Here is a 16,223-nt window from a genome sequence, read left to right as displayed (position 1 = left end):
ACGTGAGAAGGAAATATGTGTCATTTGTAGATTCAAAGCAATGGGATAATTCAGGGATTATCCTTGAATGGATGGTGACTTGTGATAGATGATTGATCATCCTTTTTTTTTGAACAAGAGGTTTAATTATGATACATATAGTGACTAAAGGGTGAAGAATCACAAAAACATTCATTTCCTGTCTGGTGTCTGATGGAGTCAAGGAGCTCAGAAAATAAAAGGAAAAAGTTCTTTATAAGACTTGTTTCTTATTCTGTTCAGGTGTGCTGGGCCTAAATCATGCAACCTATCCCTGTTAGAAGTCCCATACAAATAAAATGTATATATATAATACATATAATAAGATGTATATTGTGGTAGCTCATCCTTTCACTCTTTTCTCTCTTTCCTACTACTGCCCTCTCTCTGTGATACGACTTAGAACAAGCTAGTTTTGATGGTATGCTGAAAACAGATTATTTCCAGTTTAGAGAAAACCGATGGTAAGTATGGACATTGATGTGTTCAGTTGAGGTGTGACAGAGCTCGACAACAATGGCATCATTTTAAATGCAAACAAAATTATTCCTAAGTACATCTCTAGGAATACCTGGAGAATGAAATGCTATTCAATCATTTTTATTTCCTCAGTTATTTATGCAAGGTCTGGATACCATGGTTGAAGGTGTTATGTACAAGTACAGGCTAGTCAGGAATAGCTGGATTGTTTCCACATCTGGCCTAATCATTTGAATAACCCTGCCGAGTGAAAGCGAACCAACTCCTCCCTGCCTGCAAATCCCCTCCGAGGACAGAGCAGCCGCACTGCCACCGCGTGTTCCATTTGAGGAATAGGCATCCCAGCGCCGCCGCCTTGCTGCCATTCCTCTCCGGGGTAAAACTTGCAAAGCAGATTTATAGAGTACCGAGGAAAGAGTTAACTTCACCCTTAGACATCTGAGGTCAGTATTTTATTGCAATTTTATTTGTCAAAAGAGATAAAGCTGAAGTTAAATCCATCTGTCTTTTGCATCAGGCACAGATAACCCATACTCTTATGGATATATTGCTCTCTTTAATCCTAGCATAATTTCTGGAAGCAGAGGAGGAGTATATCATACATCTTTATTCTTTAATATAATTAAAGATATTTTTCAAAGTCACCTAGGAGAAAAGTGTTACTTTTGCATTATTAAAACAAGTATGGAAGCAGTTCTCTGAGAAAATTGTGACAAGTAAAAACAGTAAGGTCTTTGATAGGCACTCTCTACCTGAGCCAGACAAGGTTCAAAGGAGTGGCAGGTTGCCTGACAAAAGAAAACAAACACACAAAAAAGATAACAATGATCTGCAGCCAGTTCTAGGAACATTACAAATCTTCCATCACTCTGCATTTCAGGGAGGTGTGTGTGCTAGTGTGGGTCTTGGAAAGCCAGCCCATAGCCTAGAGCTGGCTAACCTTCCTGAGTTGTGAAATGTCAGGTCAGAAATGCCAGATGGATGTGAGATTTGTTTTATATCTCAAGAGAGCCAAGGGTTGCAGGAATTTAGCATGGACCTCAAGATATATATAACAGTGGCTCCTCAGGCATATGGCTTTTTAATGGTGCAGTATGACAGGACTAACTTGTATCTTGACCTGTGGGGTAAATCCAAGTTCATTTCAGCAGTCTTGCCTCTTTTTGTTTTCTCCTGTGTCTGAAGGTATTGTTTATTTAGGTATCTGAAGGTATTGTTTATTTAGCCTTCCTGTGCCAGAGTGGCAGCTGACATTGGATAGTGTTGTCGCTCCCAGGTAAGATCTCTGCTTGAACTACTTCTGAGCCACAGACCACTGAAAAGTTTTTTTACATCCCCTCACTGCCACACTGAGCTTGATCTGATGGGAATGGGATGCTACTGCTGGAGGTCTGCTAAAGATCTAAACTGGGATGTACTCATCCAGGGGATATTTTTGGATGTTCAGCCCAGTACATATTGTGGGGTTAGATTGTGCTCTGAAACATGAAGTAGATAGAGCTGTGCTCAAGAGGAAGGAGTCTGTGTTTGTGTGTGTGCTTGTGTGGCTACCCTTGCATAAGATAACATCCAGCTTTTGTTGTGATGCTGTAAAAGGATTTGATACAGTGATTGAGACAGCAGGACCAGGGGGATCTGAGATGAATTTTTTAGCAGGCCTGACTAAGAGTGACCTCTGTGGAGTCTCCCCAGCAGATCCAGGCCTGTTTTACTTGCTGGTGGGCTCCTCTTTGCACAGCAGGTATGGGAGGCCTGGTTGCACAGCTCCAGTGGGAAGAGATGTTTGGTGAGCAAGAGAGGAGGAAGAAGAGTTAGTCCAGGTTTATCAGAGCTGGTCAAGGCTCGCTAGAAAAGCAGATGAAACTGAGCAGCAAGGAAGCAAGGGCAATGCTGATAATGTTGCGTTTAAGGATTAACAAAGTAAGGGAACAGCCTGTGTATGCATGGGACCCTTTGGTGACCCAGCACTGGCTGCCCTGGCAACAGCCTGTGCCTGGGGCCTGCCTTCCTGGCCTCATTTCTTTTTCTTCCAGGTCCCTGAGCTCTCACTGCTTTATCCTATCATTCCTAGTCTCCCTCTTTTAGTAATCAAGTGTAATAATTTAAGTGTGATTTATTTTATTTTATTTTATTATTTTTTCTTTCTTTCCAGGCTCAGAGCCACACATAGCCAGTTACTGGAACAAAGGCTGTGCTGTGCATCTGTCAGTTCTTGAGTGATCTGGGCACTGGGGAGACAGCCAGAAAAGATGCAGGAAAGCATAATCAAATGGTCTTATCAGATGCTGCCTTAAAAAGAGCAGCAATGTGATGTGACTTGTTTGCAGGGTTTGGAATGAAAGGAATGAAGCGGGGCTAAATCAGTAAGCTGCAATCAATGCTTTGAGTAACACTCTCATTCTGTTGTCTCAGGTGGCAGTTCTTCCATGCATTAGCATTTTGGTCCCTGTAATAAAAGAGCATGTTGTATATAGAGGTGGAGATGTGAATACTCTAAAGCTGTTGACACAGGAGCACAACACCGGTGTTTATTGGAGTTGCTATTGCATGCAGTATCACCTGGAGGCTCTGAATTTTATTAGGCCCTCTTTTGCTTGGTTCTGCGTATAATGAGAGGTTTTTGTTTTCATTTTGTAGTACAAGTAAGGAATACATCTAAATAACTGTTGTTTCATCTTCTTATACAAGTCAGGGACAGAGGAATCAAATGCAATTCCTGAAGAAATGTGGTAACTCAGAAATTGAAAAACTTTTTATTTTTTTTCATTTTTTTGATTGCTAATTTTGAGATTTATGAGATTTGGTTATTCAAGATATGATAGAGCATCATTTTAAAACACTCTTTTTCTCCCAGTATTAGTAGAAAGATTTTACTGGTCATGTTTCCCATCAAAACATCTTCTGAGGTAAAATTAAAATTTTGTGGATTTTTTTTTTTTTTTTTTTTAATATCAGCTGTCAACACCCCTATAACTGGGGGTATAATAATAACAACAACAACAAAATGTATTTTCATTAAACTATCTGAATTTCTTCTGATAGCATAATAAAGTTGTAGAAAACAGGGATGAATGGACTTGGGGAGGACATCTACTAATTTCCTGCTGTAAAATAGGATTAATTGTATATAAATATCACAGATACCTAATCTTCTTTCAATATGTTATTTAATGGGTGGCTATTTCTGTATAATACTGCTTTTCCACAACCTGAGGATACACACAGGAAAGATCTGTTATACTAGACACTAATTTTCATAATGCTACATTGATGCATCCAAACCAGTCACCCTTAGAATATGACAGAAAACACTGAAACATACAGGAGATTAAGTTGGAAGAAAACCAAAGTGCACATGCATATTCATTTTGGGTTTGTTCCTTAACTTCAGCAGCTTTGTGCACAAAGCAGTCACAAAGCTGGCCAGCTTGTTTCCTTGGGAAAGGGAAGTCTCAGATAGGCTCTAGTTGCCAGAATATTTATAATAGATTTGTCTGTGAATGAGCAGGTCCAGCTGGCCGGCAAGAACTGTGGCTGTGGGCTGCTCTATGAATACAGTCATTTCCCAGTAGGTCCGTCCTTCCTTCCTTCCTTCCTTCCTTCCTTCCTTCCTTCCTTCCTTCCTTCCTTCCTTCCTTCCTTCCTTCCTTCCTTCCTTCCTTCCTTCCTTCCTTCCTTCCTTCCTTCCTTCCTTCCTTCCTTCCTTCCTTCCTTCCTTCCTTCCTTCCTTCCTTCCTTCCTTCCTTCCTTCCTTCCTTCCTTCCTTCCTTCCTTCCTTCCTTCCTTCCTTCCTTCCCTTTTAACTTATTTTCTTCCTTCCTTCTTCTTTTTTTTTTCTTTTTTTCTCTCATCGTTTTCTTTCTCTCTCATTTTCCTTTCTCTCTCACTCTTTCCCTGTCTCTCTGTCCTTCTCTCTCTCATGGTTTTTTACCTCCCCTTCTCCTGCATCCCTTTTCTCTCTCTTTCTCTCTTTCTCTCTTTCTCTCTTTCTCTCTTTCTCTCTTTCCTCTTTCTCTCATTATGATGATGATGATGATGATGATGATGATGATGTAAGGAGTCAGACCCTTAATGGATTCATTTTTTGTAGTAATTTATTCTGGGTGAACCAGGACAAGAAAAGTACAGTCCAACCTGATCCTGGCTCCAAATAAATGCAACCAGTTCTGTGGTATAAATAGCTGCCTTGTTTCCTCTACTTCTCTGTTCCCATGAATCTCTCACACCAACCTCCCCCCCTTGCCCCTGTTTTGTTCTCAGAATAGACCAAATATTACAATGAAAAGTTCACATTCCAGGATTTTCACTGCAGTTTAGAGAGTGACATAAGAACAGGAAAATGCCTGTCCTGGATCAGACCAAAGATCTAGGTAGCATGCTCTGCTGCAAAATGTGCAACAGTAGATGCCTAGCACAAGGTGAGCTCAAAAGTAGAGCAGTACTCCCTTTGTATACATTTGCAGCTTCCAGCAAAGTGCAACTTAGGGATATCTTTAGTCAGAGGCAGTACCTTTGTGTTTAATTGTCTTTAATGATTTCCCCTCCATGAATTTGAATAATGTCTTTTTGCATCTGTGTCAACTTTGGCATCACTATTGCCCCTTTGTAACGGGTTATACAGCTTAATTATAGGGTATGAGAATATATATTCCCTTTCGTGTTTTTTGAACATGCTTGATTATAATTTCACTTGATATCATCTATTTTCAGTATTGTGAATTAAAAGAGAATAAGCTATTCATCCTCTCCGTACTACTGACTTTGCAGTTCTCTATTCTGTTCCTCTGCAACTGATTTTCCAGTCCTAACCTTTTAATCATTCTTTTCATGGAAATTGCTTCAGGCTTTAGATCATTTTAATCACCCTTCTCTTTTCTAGTTCAGCTTTATCATTTCTGAGATGGAACATCAAAACTGCACACAGTATTTAAGATGTTGAGACACCTTGGATTTGTATAGTGATACATTGATTATATCCCATTTTATTCTCTATTCTGCACCTAATAATTCCTTAATATTCAGTTAGCTTTTTTTTTGACTGCTTCTAAGCTGATGTTTTGAAGTTAGACACTTGTGCAAATGGTTCTTTGTCTTGCCTTCATGCCTTCTGCAAGCATGTTGAGTATAAACACATTTCAGTTAGTATTACAGAGTGATAGCAACCTTGGGACACAGAACAAAAATACCTCTCAGAAGAAGGTCAAAATCCAGTTCCTCCCTTTGAGTTCGCTGACTAGCTTATCCATGAAACAGTCATGTGCAATGTCTAAAAATACCCTACTGTGACATTTAATACTACACAATAGTAACTAAATGATCCTATTATTATGGTGTTTCCAGTCCTGTCTGTCTCTTTGAATCCTATTTTTTCTCTAGTTTATCACTATAGTTAACTCATTATCTTGACCAAAATAGTGCTAAGGTCACTGTGCCTTGGGAGTTGCTTTTAAATATTTTGCTTGACATTTCTAAATGATATTTGGTTTTAGCAGCTGGACATCTAACCACTGCTGTAGCTTTGGCGAACTCACAAGGTACATAATGCTGTAGAATATGCTGTTGTCCAGAGGAGGGCTACGAAGATGGTAAAAGGCCTGGAGGGGAAGACGTACGAGGAACGGCTGAGGGCACTGGGCCTGTTCAGCCTGGAGAAGAGGAGGCTGAGGGGAGACCTCATCGCAGTCTACAACTTCCTCGTAAGGGGGTGTCGAGAGGCAGGAGACCTTTTCTCCATTAACACCAGTGACAGGACCCGCGGGAATGGAGTTAAGCTGAGGCAGGGGAAATTTAGGCTTGACATCAGGAGGGGGTTCTTCACAGAGAGGGTGGTTGCACACTGGAACAGGCTCCCCAGGGAAGTGGTCACTGCACCGAGCCTGTCTGAATTTAAGAAGAGATTGGACTGTGCACTTAGTCACATGGTCTGAACTTTTGGGTAGACCTGTGCGGTGTCAAGAGTTGGACTTGATGATCCTTAAGGGTCCCTTCCAACTCAGGATATTCTATGATTCTATGATTCTATAATATACATCAGCTTTAACTAGGGGGGTCAAGTGTGCAAACACATACAAAACTACGTAATTTTTACTTGTAAAAAAACCAACAAAAAAAAAAAAAAACAAAAACTTAAGTCAAAAGGAACTGAAGCAACATATTCAAGAGAAACACAAACTTTACCTGTAGAGAGTAAACTGGGAGAAAACCAAGTCATGCTGGCCCGTCTCAGGTGTTTTCATACTTCCATCAAGTTTTGTCTTAGCGTATATATTTTAGGTATGTAAAAATTGCTCAATATAAAGCTAGTCTCTATCTTATATTGACTTAAAATATCTTGATATGAAAACTCATTTGATTCTGTTCTAGTAATAGCAGTTGAATTGCTTGCTTACATTGCCTTTGTTCCAAAGATTGCAAAATATTTTACATGCATTCATGAACGAAACTCGAAAATATCACCCAAACAGAATGTTTGGCAACTAGTTCCCTACCCAGGGCCATCTGCAAAATGAAATGAAATCTAGGGGATTTTTCTAGAAACATGCTCTAGCTGGGGCTTGATCAATATACTCAAGCACTTTTATATCCTCCCTCCCCTTTGCTGCTTTGTTGCATAACAAATTCATGTTTATTTATCAGTACCACAACATTTGCCATCTGTTAATCCAGGTGCTGGATCTAAACAGTACATATTCTGTATGCCAGTGGACAGTTCTTTTCTATGTGCTATGTCTCTGAAGTTCAGTATAGCTTTAATATCAACAGGAGATTGGAAAGTTGTTGCCTCCTTTGCCAGTTTGTGGAATCTTTTAGATAAATTATACAAGTGTATGCACTCACATTCTGCTCTCTGTAGTATTCTCTTTCATTTTCAGCTTAATGAAATTGTAACTATAGGAATTTCCTTCTCTCGTATGCTTTTAGATAACTCCGAACATGCTGTGCCAGCAACCGTTGGAATTTACACCCCTTTGTCAACTCTAGACAATAACTCCAGATGGGATCTGGGAGCTTTGTAAAGCACTTCCTGAAAATCTGAAGAAATCCGGCCAAATGTATCCCTGATGTGAAGCCACTGGTAATAATGGAGATACAGCAAGAATAAACATTGATTTGGTGCCCACTAAATCTGTTTCATTTCATTTTGGCAGAATGTTTATGAAAATTTTTAAAACAAATCAGTCAGTCTCTCCATAATCTGAATCCAGCATGGCCATTCTTAGTCAAGCTGTGCTTTTTTGACATTCGCTAAACTTAATTTATCCCTAGAAATGTTGCTGATGATAACTTATCATAATGATAATGATGATAATGTTGATGATAACTGTTGCTACAATAAGGTCATACCTCAATGGACATTTTAAACTGGACTATTTGTTCAGCTGAAGAACAAGTGAAGCAGACAAAGATATTTTCTGCCTGGATTTGAGCTGGAAGAAGGGACTGCATGAAGTTAAGCAGTGTCTGCCGGATCTTGGGTATGCAATGGCCAGTAATTTAACTGGAGAGGTCACTGGGGGCATCTTGTGTTACTGACATGTCTCATGACAGCCTCTCTAAAACCCCTGCTGAAAGTTTTCCTGACTAGACGTGGAATCAGCCACAGCCAGGGATTGGAATGTCTTCCCGAGTTCTGTTTTTTAACATGGAAAAGACACCAAAGGCTCCCAGTTGTTAAATCAATGTTTTGTAATTAAAATAAAATAATAAATCAGGGCATGACAATTATTTAAGCTAGTTTTCTAGTTAAATAGTTAAAACAGATTATATATATATATAAATATATATAATATATATATATATATTTATTTATTTCCGCCCCCTCCCCCCCTGGTTAGTTTTCTGTGAGATTGGCAGCTGAAGGAGCAAGATCAAATCTTCTGGCAGGCAAGTAATGTGAAATGGCCCCCTGAGTTTTGGCTGTGGCTTTGTTCTCTCTTGCAGGCTGCCCCTCACTTAGTTTCTCAGTCCCTGTTGCTACTTCATGCTGTTTCTCAGTGCATACTGTCCTATTTGCCCGTGTGCTCCAGATGGTTCCCTCAAGCTCAGCATTTTATCTTGCTTTTGAGGAAAAAGGCAACTCTTCCTTTCTCCCTCTCTTCAAAGAGTTCCATATAACTCCAGTGCAGTAGGCCAGAAGAGATGGACCTTTCTTTCTCGTGAGCAGCCAAACACAACAAAATGCATGCTACCAGAAGCAAATTAAGTAATTTTGTCAAAAAATATGTGGGCCTATATATATGTAAAATACACACATGCAACTGCATAAAAAACAAAAATTAGTGTCTGTGCAGAAGCTGCAGACAGCTGGAAAACATGCATGAGTTACTTTCCATTAGCTTTCCTCTCACTACTGGGATTCATCCCCAGCAGCTTGCTTATTCCCTCCTGCTCTGAGTCATTTAGTCCCTCTTCTTCCCATCACAGGAAAATATTTGAAAAAATGTCTTCACAGTATCTATGCTATGTTCCATAGCTCTGAAACAAGATCTTGGCAGCATTTCAGACGAAGAAAGTTACACACTATTTATGTAGATGTAGGGTGCTGTAGCAGCTTTCTAGGATTTTTTTTTTTGTCATTGCTTGGTTGATTTTGTTTCTGTTTCTGTTTTTGTTCTTTGCATTCTCTCCTACCCCATTGTGCAGGCTGCTCTGAGGTCTTGGATCTGATGTTCAGTGCTATGCCATGTTCTGCTTTGAGGTATGGCTGTATGTTACTAAGAGGTAATGTGACTCTTGTTTTTATGCACACACAGAGGTATGCACAGATGTGCACAGACTAATGCTCTCATTCCAGGGGAACCCAGGGGAGTTCACTGGGGAGGAAGAAACTCTGGATTTCTGGTCTACTCACAGCTAAGAAACAGGACTACAAATACATTTTTCCACAGACTTTGAGCTTTTAACCTCTTGCTATTTTGCATGATCAAAATATGAAAGAATGAATAATTTATCATTTAACCATTGTTATTAACATATTCCCAGAACTGCAGTACTACTGTGCTCATTGTTCCACCTTCTAATCGATTGTTGTTTACACTGTGGGTGAGGAACAAAATTGTCCTGGGTTTCTCCCTGGTGTTCTAATGTCCCAATCATTTGGTTAGGGAATTTGGCCACAGAATAATGCTGCTGCACAGTATAACAGTTAAATTTGTGGAGCCACACTTCCTTCCTCTGAAAGCCAAGGTGTGAGGAGGGAGACAAGGGGGGACTACTGTGTCTGGCATCCTTGTACAAGCTGAATTTGGCTATGACACAGGCTGTCTCCACCTTAGGAACGCTCTGGAGTCCACCAGTTCAGAAATAGCCAGAATAAGTCAGTCCAGCAGACAGGGCAGAGAAAAGCTGTATGACAACTCCTATCTTGCCAGTCAGAAAATGGAAAAAATAAAAACCTCCAAAAGATCTATTTCATTTTGCCTGAAGTCACAAAGCTCTTGAATCCTGAGCTCCAGTCCAGGACTTCAAGACTTTTGCTGGCAATTCATTCATTTTAATTATGAATTTCCTTGGTTCTTTGATACATTCTTGTTACATTTAGTCATCAAAAGACTCCTTATCTTGTAGCAATAATGTTGTTCAGCTAGGTAGGAGAATCTTCTGTTTGTATTTTGGTGTCTTACAAAGGAGACGTGCTTAAGAAATAAATATTATCTTCTATTTTGTAGGGATAACAGTATATATTATTAGAGGCTTCAATATGAAATAAATGTGATTAACAAAAAGAAACAATCTATGCATCAAACACTGAATATTTTGCATAAGCAGAACTACAATTGTTAAACAGAAAGCTTTGTGTGTGGCTTTTCTTCAAAACTGGTTTATAATTGCTGGCATTATGTCTTGTTGATTACTGAATGTAGCAGAAAAGTGTGATGGTGCTTGTCAGCCACTTTTTCTACACAGTGATATTCTTTTTAGAAATGATACAACCTTGTAGCCTACTGAGAAATAAATTAAAAACACCGAGATGTATTCCCTGAATTGAATTACTGGTGAAAGTTACAGTTGCTCAAAATATTGCTTATTTTCCTTTTACAAAAAAAGGAAAGGACTAAGAATGTGGCTAGGGACATTTTTTTTTTTTTTTTTTTTTTGATTAAGTAATAAGAAAATTTGCTTATATAACACCTGACTTCAAAATCACACAGAAACACTGCAGTTGAGTTATGTGAGTCTGATGATACTTTTTAGTTCATTATGTTTTTTATATGCAGATTAGAGACCTTATTCTCCTTCACTACTTGAATCATAAGTAACTCCACTCAGGCAGATGGAGCTGCAGTGCTGTAGTACTGTTGTGAGAAGAAACAGCAGCAAAATATGAGTGGAAACCGAGCACCTGGCGAAATTTCTCCTGAAGATGAAGCATAATTCTGCTGGAGAGATGCCAACAGAAACAATCATCAGATGTGATAGACATGGCAGAAACTGAAGACTTGACTTGTGGTTGGCATTGACTATTCTTTTTACCAAAAGCAGCTGCCATGTTCTTGATGAGACAGAAAAGGATGAGATTGAGATGTGCACAGCTGAGGATTAAAAGTTATCACCAAAAGATAGGTCAGTAGAATATTAGTACATTGTCATGATGAGTATGTTTCATCAGAAGTCCAGCTGAAGTAAATGCAAGACTTGTTACAGGGGTTCCAAAATAAAAGGAAGGCCCACAGTAAGTGCAAGGGATAAGTTTCAAATTGCTGGATGGAATCCACATGGAAATAGCTGATAGGAACAAAGAAAGCTTTTGTATATTTAGGGATATCTTAGGGGATGCACAATGAGAACAAATGGCAAGAGCTATCAAGGTAGTCCTGACAAAGGAAAAAGAAAAATATAGCATCAGTGGCACTATTAGTGACGTCTGGTGTTCAAGGAATTTTGCAATTGTGTTCTGTAAAGGGACAGTTATGATCTGATGTCCTCTTTTTAGGTGAGAAGCATGAGCCAGGTGGATCTGCTTCTAGCATATGGACGGGAAAGAGACACATTTTCTGTTCTATCAAGAGGAAAGAATCTAGTAAAGAAAGAGGAAGAAAGAATAACAAAAAGTAATAGGAAGCGGGTATAAGCCTTCATTCACACTTAAACTGCAAACTTCACATACTGTGTAATAATAGGATGAACACAATGGGTATGAAATATTTGAACTTGGAGTTAATTCAGTCTGCTTGAAACTTTAATGAACTTTGAAATGTGTCTCTGTATTGTTAATATCTCCAAAAAAAAAAAAAAAAAAAGAAAAAAGATTGGAAATATGGACAAGTTATATGTTACAATAGGCATATGATTATTAAGTCACACTAGGCAGCATGACCTAGTGGCCACTGAAGGTGGAAAGATTGCTCCATGATTTATTTTGAGCAACAATGGTATCTTTTTTTTTTTTTTTCCCATTGAAGTACTTGAAATAGGATTGATAACTCATAGCTTAAAGGAAGACATTTCTTGCATGTCAAACAAAATGATGGATAGGAAGACATGAGCTTTAAGTTTGACCAGCAGGAGAGCTTTTAGCTTTAAATTTAGCTTCTGTGAGATGCATCTGTGGTAAGGTAATCATGAATGGTTTAAAAAACCTCTCACAAAGGTAGATGGCTTCTGCAGAGAAAAATGAAAGGGTCACGTTAGCCATTCATTTATCAGATATGCTTCAGTTCACAGAAATAACCTATACTGTGGCAGAGGCTAGCTAAATTGAGCTAAGTCATTGGTATCCTTGAAGATTATAGCATCTTTCTCAAAATATTGATTTGAAATATGGAAAACTACAATTCAAATAATTGTATAAATCCTTAAGAAGACTTCTACAAGATGCAATCACTAAATAGTAAAGAAGATGCGAGGATATGTAGAAATTAGCAACATCAACATTACCAAGTAACTGCCTATGTTACAGTGTTGGAGCCAAACTAAAGTGATAGTAAGGTAGAGACTGTAGGGTCGGCCTTTATTTTGATTTTTTATTTATTTTTTTATTTTTTAAATCAGTTTAGGTTAGAAACCACTGTAGTCAAAATGAAACCATAGTCCATGAAATCAGAGGAACTGCTGTATTATTGTCAAGCACATTTGAGGAGAAGCAAGCTAAGTCATTGCATGGAGACTTCAAATCCATGCTAATTGTGTTGCAGTTCTTCCTCCTGCAATTTGACTTTCTACTCTGTTGCTCTCCATTCTTCCTGTGTCACCACACAATGCATGTATAATTCCCCCCCGCTTTTGGGTCTTGATGAAACATGGGATTTTTTTTCTCCAAGAGTGGTTGTCTGGCTTGCTTTTATCAGATTCTATTCCTCTCCAGTCTGTACAAAGTCTACTACAGCATGTCACTGAACTTCCCCAAAAAGCAATAAACAAAAGTAAGTTCTTACAGGTTGTTGAACATTTTAATTCTCTGCTTTGTGTGTACAATATGGGTCACAAGAATCTCACACAGTGTGTGTGTGACTCTTCCATCTCTGCAGGTTTGTATTAAACCACAAGTCTGGGATGCAGTGATTTTCAAAGTTTTATTTTGTATGAGGAAGACTGGCAGGGATTAGAAACTCCAAAGGGAGCAGAAGAGTGACTGAGAGAGACTGTAAGGAATAGATGGTTGGGCACATGTGTTAGTGTTTATTAGCTGTGCATTTGCCATCTGCTGAAGGAAAAGAAGCAACAGGGGACCAGTCATGCTGAGTGGAAAAGATGTGAGCGAAGTGCTATGGCTGGCCTAGATGGCTCTGCTGAAAGGGAAAGAGAGGTGATCAGGATGGAGGGAAAGAAGGAGGAGGTGCCATGGCTCTGTGAATGCACAGATGCTTATCAGATATATATTTTTTTAATTATTATTTTTTACTTTTTCTGACTTTGTTACATAGGACTAATTACTGAAACACAGCAAGCATGCATACAATGTTAGGACTGGTGGCACTGCTCACTGGATTTCAGCTCTGCCCTTTCTTGAGACTTTTCTGTGAAACTGTCAGAGCAAAAAGGACTTGAAATCACTACATCTAATCATGGGAGACAGTTAATCACTGAAAGTTTCTTTGCCTTGGGAATTAGTAACTGGCATAGAAGTCATCACATCATGGACAGCCAGTGTAAATTGGAGCTCACAGCTTAAATTGAAAGGAATATGTGAAAAGAACAACAAAGTTACAAACTTAAGGATTTTGAGATTACAAAATGTCAGTACGAAGGCAGGAACAGAGTGTGTAATGTTTTAGCCTGGACAAAAGAGATCTGGTAATAAATAACTTAAACTTGGAATGTAATGGCTAAGGGTAAATAATGAAAGGCAGTGGTTGTATTCAATTGTATTGAGCAAGACGGCAAACAATGGAAGCAGTAACAGCATAGGACTGTGAAGTGACTGCTCTGAAATATTGCAAAATAACTCCACTGTTTTTTAAACGTCTGTTTTTCTGATAAGAACTTGAGATTTTGATCAGTACACAAAACTGAAGAAACCATATATGAACCTGACTGCTTTAAGATCAGTTTTCAAAATGAGTTTTATGAAGGATTGTCCAATCTCACCATTACACTCCAGATGCAAAGGAAGTAAGACTTCAATGCTCACTATGACGTTAATTTAGCAAGTATATTTTTGTTCCCCAGATAAAACTGTAGATAAGGAAAAGGCACTACAGTATGAAGCAATGAGAGTTTAAGAATTAAAATGATTTTGTCAGAAAACATTTAGTATGACTTGTTCTGTGTATATTTTCCAGGTCTCTGGGAAGTAACTGAGTACCCATGGAAGGGCTGTTCTTAATATCTTCATTGATGATCATTTGGAAACCATAAATAAGAAAACTGATTTTATTCCTACAGATAACAATTGATTTGTAGTCTTTATTTAAAGTCTCACAACATTTTAAAAGTGAAATAGGAGACAATATAAAATGGAAATGTAAGTCCGTGTTCTGACATGTGAAATCTTAAAGAAGCTATTTAAAAACAGGGTGCATAAAAATCTCAGTATTGAATATAGCATTTACTAGGAGCAGTGCTAAAAGGAGGACATTTTATTACATTCTTTCTATCTCTATGTATGCTAGCAGCAATCTTAAAGCAAGTCTTTCCTTTTGCCCATTTTGCTGGATAATAATATCAGCTAAAATAACACTTCTTATTTCTAGTCACTTATTTGTTGTCATGTTCTGACTTATGGTGCTTTAGATGCTTTAGATTATCTTATTCCTGATGACTTTTTTTTTCTGTGTTTTTAGTAGTGCAACCCACAGTGACATCAGGAACGTCTGCTGGAGTGTTAATGTTTATTTGCAAACATGGAAGGAGGGTGAGGTATTTTAATTACTTTGCAATAGCGAAGCCATCAGCATATTTCATGTCTGAAGATTCAGACAGTTGAAAATACAGATTACTTGGAACTTTCTTCTGATATGAAACAAATGATAGCTTATTTGCTCTTCTAACAAGACGTCCTATCATTTTGAATAATAGTTGAATTGTACAATTATTTAAAGACACGAAGAGAAATGTTCTCTCTCTTTCCAATCTGTTCATTGGTAATAGCATAAAAAGATGTATCTTCCTGTGGAACAAAGGAAATAAATAAGGAATTGCTGCAGCCCAACTTTTTCTTTTATTTCTCCCTTCCCCTTCCCCTTCCCCTTCCCCTTCCCCTTCTCATTTCCCCTCTCTTCCCCCCCCACCTTTTTTTTTTTTTGAATTAGCTCCAAATTTCATTATTTCATTTCCTCTGTTAAATTAAAGTTTTGAAGCCATCTTCTTATTACTTTTTGTTTTAGTTTCTGGTTCTTGATATTTCAAACAAACACAAGAAAATTTCAACTGAGAAAGCTAAATTGTACTATATTAAAAATAAAAATCCAAAACAAATAAATAAACATACAACAAAAAATGTGTCTGGTTTAACCACCAATTTAATCTTAGGCTCAGAGATTATTAAACTATCATGTGACAATTGCAGATACACTAATTCCCCTGCAGTTGACAAAAAAAAAAAAGAAAAAAAAGACATTTTACAAATATTATGTGGGATGTGCAAGCTAGTATCAATTCATATGTTGTCTAGCTATAATTTTTAATTGTGCTGAGAATTATTTCACTGACTTCATAATTTTCAAGTACAAAGAAGTGAAGCGTGCAATCCAAAATCAAGTCAGTAGAAAATCTCGATTGGTTGTAACGGACTTTGTCTTCTATGTGTACATCTATGGTTGTCAACAAAACTGTACTTAAAAATAAAAGATGGAAATTACATAGAGTTCAAAGGACAATACTGGAGGAGCCTGCTGGGAGAGGGAGATGATGTTAAGTTTGCTAGGTGGATCACAGATGTTACTAAACTTGAAAATGCTTAAGTCAAAAATATAATTCAACATTTGTTATACAGAAGAAAACAACAACAACAACAAAACCAGCAAAGTGTTTCAAAGCAAAGCAAAACAGCTCCTCAGGAGAGTACTGTTCTGTAGAATGATCACAGCATAAAAATACTCTGGAAGAAGTGATATATGGTCGTGGCTAGTGATACCTTCATACAATTGTTTTTCAGTCTTCTCTTTTTTCAAAAAATAAAAAAGTCTGTTAAATATTGCTATGTGCTATCCCAATATGTGGTGGAAAAAGATAAAGTTAGGAAAGGGGGTAGAGATATTGCTGATATTCAAAAGTCAATCGCAGCTCCTCTACCACAGGCTTCCAGAAAAGGATACTACAGAAACTGTATCTTGTATAAGGCAAAA

The 16,223-nt window shown here is 38.1% G+C and overlaps 1 long non-coding RNA gene across 1 annotated transcript; it reads left to right on the top strand.

Moving 5' to 3' along the window:
- Positions 1–612: 612 nt before the first annotated feature.
- On the top strand, positions 613–10,495 carry LOC106017298 (uncharacterized). The gene is made up of 3 exons (XR_002402495.4): positions 613–941; positions 7,420–9,196; positions 9,293–10,495. It is a non-coding gene; the product is annotated as an uncharacterized lncRNA (long non-coding RNA).
- Positions 10,496–16,223: the final 5,728 nt, after the last annotated feature.

The sequence above is a fragment of the Anas platyrhynchos genome, chromosome 1 (assembly GCF_047663525.1).
Source record: "Anas platyrhynchos isolate ZD024472 breed Pekin duck chromosome 1, IASCAAS_PekinDuck_T2T, whole genome shotgun sequence".
In the NCBI taxonomy this organism is placed as follows: domain Eukaryota; kingdom Metazoa; phylum Chordata; class Aves; order Anseriformes; family Anatidae; genus Anas; species Anas platyrhynchos.
The sequence above is the reverse complement of the archived record's forward strand: the minus strand, read 5'-3'. Positions and strand labels throughout refer to the sequence as shown.